Here is a 7,562-nt window from a genome sequence, read left to right as displayed (position 1 = left end):
CATCTACTTTCGTTTTTGTTCTCTGCTTTTCATTTGGCCTTTTGATTTGGCAATTGCTAACCAATCATTTAAGTAGAATTTGTCGTTTATACTTTCTACTGATGATTGATTTTATTTGACCAATTATTCATTTCATAATAAACTTGAGTAAATCAGTTTTTATTTAGCAATAAATTGAGGAAATCAGGTAAGAACAATATATCAGTTTTTATTAAACCGGTTAATTAATCGGTTTTGATAAAATATTTATAATTAAATAGTTTATAAAATAATATTAAATAAATATAATATCATAATTTGATAACCCTAAAAATTAAAATAAAATATCATCTTATAAGTTCTTAACATTCAAAGTACACATAGAATTCAAATTAAATATAATATAATGTTTAAGTTTCAATTTTAATAAAATATAACAATGTATATAAACAATAACAAGTTTATAATTAGAATAAAAAGGTAAAAATAATATATATAAAATTATATAAAAAAAATTGAGATATGAAAAATTGTAAATTAATATAAATGACTAAATTATTTATTTTATAAGAAAAGTATTAAAAATAATTGATAAAATAACTTATTCTAATTTTATCATTTTTATTAATATATATTTTTATGTTCCTTACAAATATTTTAAATTAAATTTTATCAATTAAAAATTATTTCTTTAAACAGTATCGGTTCAAACCAAAATTTGACACCAATTTTGGAGTAATTCTAAATGCTCCCGTGTTTGCTAACTAACGGATTCATCCCCAGCCCAATTCTTTCGCATTGTATTTGTCTTTATATTTGTGTGAATATTCATTAAGTATATATTTACATATACTTTTAATATTTATGAATTTTTTGTGTGAATATTTATCTTAAAAAATTAATTTTTAAAAAATATTTTAATAATACTTTTTATTTATTATAATAATTTCTTTAAAAGCAATAATTTAAAAATTAAAATTAAAATTATTAAAATATTATACTCAATTTCATTTATTAATATTCTTCAATAAAATATATTTAATTAATTATTAAAGTATCATTTCTATAAGTTTAAAAAAATTTAATAAACTAAAATAATTCAATTTCACAAGTTCATAATAAAAGTTAAAAAGTATAATATTTCAATCTCACAAATCTAAATAACATAAATTTAAATAACATTATATTTTGTTGTGTTCATATATATTATATATATTCTCCTCAAATTAGGTATGTACGAATGTTTCTCTCGTAAGATTTTCTTTTCTCTAATATAACATATTTTAATAATAAGTTAAGGTCCTTAATTGATCAATAACCACAAACTAATGGAGACTGAGTATCCATAGTCAATCATATTGTATTGTTTTTTGACGATGTCAACATTATGAACACAAGAATCAGTCTTTCCAATAAGACAAGTATAATACAAAATTTTATACTTCTCTTATTGCAACTCTTTAATACCACTGCATTGAATTGGTTATCCTGCTTATTTTTTTATTTTAACTTTTAATGAAAAGGTTTAACTTCGGTCCCCATGGAGTTATATGCTTTACTGAACAGATTTAATATTATGGAATCCCACAAAAAATTGAAAGAAAAATGATATATTTCTACAAAATTTTATAATTCTTTTACCATATTGTAAAGGACTCGACCGTGAATTTAAAACTTAATTAATACCAGTATTAAAAAGAATTACATCATTAAAAAAAAACAAACCTTAAAACTCCTTACCTCATTTGCAAATAGATATTCTAAACTATAGTTTCATATTCATCCTAATTTATCCTTAAACAATACTTCTTTACATATAAATATCTTAAACGTATTTCAAATGATCCTTAGCCTTTATCTCTCTGTTTAGATATAAGCACCTTTAATTTCAATTTTATCTGAATTAATATTTGAAATTTATATCTTTCGCAAGTCTCTTATATGAAATCGGGATTAAACTACTAATAAAGCATAAATCTCAACCACTTATTTATTTTATCATTTATTAATTTTATTTTTAATTTATAAATCACTTTTTTGAACAAATATTTAGAATTAAATAAATAATTTTGGTTTTTATTTTCTAAATTAATATTTTTATTATATTTAAATATATGAAAAATAAATTGTGACAAAAGAAGAAAAATTTTAATAAATGATTGAGTTTGGTATAAATAATTAAACTCTAATTTGATAGAAAGAAGTCAAAGAACTACTTGTAAAAAAAAACATTGATAAATTTTAAAAAACAATTAGCATGAAATTAAAGTTCAAAGTATTTATTAACAGAAACGGTGAAATTCAAAAGATCAATTAAAATAAATTAAATTTTATGATACCTATTTATTAATGAGATAAGATTTAAGGACCAATTAAATAAAAATTAAAATTTAGAATATATGAAAAGAATAAAGGTTAAGAGAATGAATACTTTTTTCTCTTTATTTATTACGTTAAATCTTATTTGTACAAATTTATATTTTTCAAATATAAATATTAAAATAATTATTTTCTTTATACATCATAAAAGATATAAAACAAAAAAGATAATAAGAAATAAACTACTACTGCTTAATAAAGACAATGCCATGCCAACGTAAGGTGAGATATATATCCGACGGACAAGAGACAGAATCTCGAAGGAGTTAGTTATAAACTTCAAATAATTATGGGTTAACATGAAATTGAATTAACTTTATTTTAAAACATTTTCTCAATGCATTTGTCATTTACTAAATCTTGCTAACAAGTGTCTTCACGACAATAGTAAAAAAAATCAATAAATAAGTAGAAAGTATTTAATGAAATGCATTCTTACACCTTTTAATGATTTTTTTAAACTTTTTATTCTTCTTTATTCAAACATAGGTGTTAGCTAGCTATATGTTTTATCATTGTTTGCGATCTATTGAAAATTACAAAATTATAAGAGATTTATTAAATTTTAAAAAATTAAAATTATTTTCAATAAAATTTTAATCAATGTTAAGAAAGTGTATTTGAAAAAGTATATCAGAGAATATATTATAAACAGTTCTTTTACTAAAAAATATATATATTATTATGACAAATTTCGACGGTTGGAAAATGATCTGGTTGATGAAAATTTGAATTTAACAAGAATAAAAATTCTTATAGTATAAATCTCTTCATATGTATTTTTAAGAAAATAACTAATATATAATAATTTTTTCATAAATTAAAATTAGTTTCTCTATAATTTAATAAATTAATTTTTAAAAAAAATTAATATAAGAGAACTTTTATAAATTAATTTATATTTAACTTGTCTACAAATCTTATTTCTTTTAACATTTGCATATAACATTAATTATGTCTAATTTACGTAAAGCTTATTAAATAAGCTATAAATCCTAATTATGCTGGAATATTTGACTTTTTCTGAATGAAGAACCGATGAATTGAATTCTTTTTCTTTTCAAAGATTCAACAAATTTCGTTATCACGTGAAGTTATTATATATGTTATTATGACCTACGGCGTACACAGCTTTCACGCAGGATTTGTTTAATTTCATACATATATTTTATATTGCATGAACAAAACCCTAATAACAATGGCTATTTTAATTGACTACATTGTAGTAGTTCTCATTTATATGCCACCCATTGACTCAGTTTAACGCGGAATCATCCAAGAATAATAATGTACACAACTAAATTTCCCTGCACTTGCATTGACACAAGAATATTTGCAAAAACCTAAATATCACATTGAATTAAAAATAAGGCAACAAGATAAATGAGGACCACTTCATCTTACACACCGTTAATATTGAATCTGTCGACTCTCAATCCTATTTTATAGAATATAATAAATAAAATATATTAGTAAACTCACTAGTTGAAATTAATTTTATAAGATTAAATTATTAGAGTACTTTATACCATTATATAAGAAACGAAAAATGATAGACATAAGCTAAACTAGTCTGCAAAGTTAACGACAGAACCAAATATAGATTAAATAAAATAGTTGAAAAGTATGCAATAACGAGTGATTTTTGGATTATAAAAAGAAGCATACATGCGTGGAGTAGATTGTGTTTTGTGCTAGCTAGAGTGATGGCTTCTAAGAGTAAGAGGTGCTCATCGTTTATTTTTGTGTTTCTCTTAGTTTGTTTGTTGAGTTTTTCTGCCAAAGCTTATGAACCTAATCATGGTAAGTGAACGACTCTTTCCATATCCTTGAGTTTGTTTTCTTATATGAATGGAAAAAAAAGTGTTTATATATATAATATTTGTGAGTAGTTTCAGAATTCAGATGAAAGAAGGGGTGGAGCGAGAGTGCTTGAACAGCGTCCACCATGTAAGAGAAGAATGACTTCCTCCGGCGTGGGTCCATTTCGCAGGAGTGAACCAAAAGATGATCCACGTTGCCACAATTATCTCTGATCTCATCTCTAATATATGCATGCATGTCTTCTAATTCTCAGGATCAAGTATATATACAAATAATAATCACATATGAAATGAAACTGGTTTTATGTTTAGTTCATGCAATTTTTCTTAATTTCTCTAAGAATAATTTCAATATAAGATCAAATTTACACAGCTATGTCCCAAGTAGAAGGTTACTACGAATTTGCGATTTAAAGGAGATTCGATTAATGGTGTACACTTTTTTTTTTTAATTAGTCGGTATTAATTAATGAAAAAATTCAAACTTACGATTATCCTAATATTATCTTATCTTAACACTTCACCGTTAGCACGATTTTAGTGGCTCCTTTTGGTGTACACTCCCTTTTAAGTATGTAAGGGTGTTTGGTGGGACTAAGATTGCTTATATATCTAAATATTTAACTTTGAAAATTTGTACTTGACTCGCTCAATATTCCATAAGATTAGATCAACTCAATTTATTAGCATAATATACTAATTTTAATATTAAATGTATTAATTAGATCATAAAATTTTAAAAAAAAAGTATACAAGTATTATTAAATCATAATTTATAATATATATTTATAGATAAATAATATCAATATAGATGCAATATCATACTAGATAAATTATTATTTATTAAATCAAAAGATTTCATTATTAACAAATTATTTAAAATTATTAAATACAAAATATTAGAAGATTCGAAAGACAACTCAAATCTATTAAATACATTAGATCTATTTTATTAAAGTGACAAGATAATAAAAGTGATTTGCTTTTCACATTTAAATATATATACACAAAACTGATTAATAGTTAGAAAAACTTTTTTTATAATATGTTATCAAACTGTGAAAATGTTATGTAATAACTTGATATTTATTATTAATTTTCTTAATTCAATATTAAGTTTTTGACAATAATTCACTTCTTTTATCAAGTGTGTAATAAAAAAAAAAAAAAAAAAAAGAATGAAGTCATTGTAATTAAGGGATAAAATGTAACATTTGTAAAAGTTGAAGATATGTATAATTGTACTTGTGAGATGTACGATTATATTACAAAGTATGATTTTGTTTATCAATATGTAGAGTTGTACTTTCCTTAAAGTACTCCTAAATACATATTTTTATTTTTTGGGAATAAAAAATAATAAGTCATAACTCTCATATTTTTTATTTTAATAAAAAAAATCTAGTATTTAATCCTTAATTTTTAAATCATTATTCTTTCCAATCAAATTCTATTTCTTCAAATCGTTAAAAATCAAGACTAGATTAGTAACTGTTTAAATTTATTCCTTAGAATTTGATATTTAAACTTTACACGTTATTATTACTATAATAAAATACACTTACGTTAAGCGCATTTTAAAAACAACATAAATCCTATTAATTTTGGAATTACACCCACCAAATAGAAAATAGACCATCAAGATCGAAGACCCACGTTAAATTTTACTTAATATAGAAGTGTGTGGTGTAGAGTATATTCAAGCATTTCAATATAACATGATTCAAGAGATTGAATAAAATTCAAATATTTGTTCACTCTCTTAACTCTCCTATTGTATTTTTTTTTTAAAAAATTTTCAAAGTAGAAGAATATCGATATTTAATTTGTTTGGACAATTTTCAATTTTTCAAAATATTTTTTAAGAAATTTTAAGAAAACAATCTTTTGAAATACGTCCTTGATCCCATTCTTTTTTGGGTGTAAATAAATAAAATTTGAGAGAGAAAAAATATGATGAAAATACTAAATTTTCACAATTTGAGAGAAAAAATAAAAAAGAAAGTATTTTCTTTTTTGGAGTCACATAAAAATTCTCTCATGAATTAAGGGAAAATGTATGTTGCATTTTAAAAAAAAAAATTTAAGAAATTAAATATTTTTTTTTAGAACAGAGTAAGTAATAGAGAGTTATATGTCATGTCAAAATAATAATATATAAACATTTAAATTATCCTTTAATAATGTTTATATAGTTGATACTCTTAATCACTTATCTTTTTCAATAAGTTTTATTTTATTTTTATCCCTAAAATAATTTTTTACAATATTTTAAAAATATAAAATAATTAAAAATTTATTATAAATTAAAAATGTTTATTTATTGTAACTTATCATATTTATAATAATATAATTCATATAAAATATTTATTTATTTTGATTATATAAAAATTCACAATTATAATATTCAATATTCAAACAAAAGTGTATATCTACATTTAAACATATTTTAAAAATAATAGTTAAAATAATACTAAATAAAAGAAATCTCTTTTCACTTTTGGGCCATTCTCTGTTTTGGTCCACACTATTAGCCCATTTAAAGATCAACATTTTGGCCCATTCAATTTTTTAAAAAAACATCATATTAGTTTTTTAGCCAGTTAACCTACAAAGTTCAACGCCACTTAATTTTTCCGGGCCAACTCGGCAACTCGTCACAAAATGGTGTGGATTATAATTTTCAACTTACTTCATTAGAGTTACCTATTAATATTTAAATGAAAAAAACAATATTTTTTTTTCCATTTAAATAGTGAGTTTCAAAAGAAACTCGATGTTTAAATCGAAAAATTACCAGCTAAAAATGTTAAATTAACTCTGCATGAAACCTATTAATAATATGAAATGATTTTTCTTAGACATCACGTGCTTACCATGTAATTTAGTCAAATTTATGCTGTACACATAAATTAAAAAAAATGAAGTTGAAATTGTCAAAATGATGAAGTCAAAATCTAAGGATTTAATTTATTGTAAAAAGAAGGGTTCAAAAGCCCCACTCACAAAAGAAAGTTCCAACTATAAACTTTAATACCCACTAGAGAAATGAGTCATATAATCACCAGACAAAATGACAAAAGAAATAAAAGGAGACATAACAAAATAATTACAATAAATAAAACGAAATGTAATTCCTCTTTAATTAAAAGGTCACCTACTTGGTTGGATTCGTGAAATACATGCTTTCAGTTGCATGAATGTGCAAATTTATCCTTCACTAAGGTTTTGCATGCATGTGCTGAAGAAGCTTAATTTACGACTAGCATGAAATCAAATTCAACTATTATATTTGTATAACCCATGTACAATCCTTTCAAAACACTTTGGATTATCAATAAAATAAAAATACACTATCAATCGGGAGAATGACTCATTAAA

The 7,562-nt window shown here is 22.6% G+C and overlaps 1 long non-coding RNA gene across 1 annotated transcript; it reads left to right on the top strand.

Moving 5' to 3' along the window:
• Positions 1 to 2,950: 2,950 nt before the first annotated feature.
• Positions 2,951 to 4,551, top strand: LOC114915898 (uncharacterized). The gene is made up of 2 exons (XR_003804088.2): positions 2,951 to 4,161; positions 4,251 to 4,551. It is a non-coding gene; the product is annotated as an uncharacterized LOC114915898 (long non-coding RNA).
• Positions 4,552 to 7,562: the final 3,011 nt, after the last annotated feature.

This window comes from Cajanus cajan, chromosome 8 (genome assembly GCF_000230855.2).
Source record: "Cajanus cajan strain Asha chromosome 8, NIPB_CcT2T_4, whole genome shotgun sequence".
In the NCBI taxonomy this organism is placed as follows: domain Eukaryota; kingdom Viridiplantae; phylum Streptophyta; class Magnoliopsida; order Fabales; family Fabaceae; genus Cajanus; species Cajanus cajan.
This window is presented reverse-complemented; position numbering and strand designations above follow the sequence as displayed.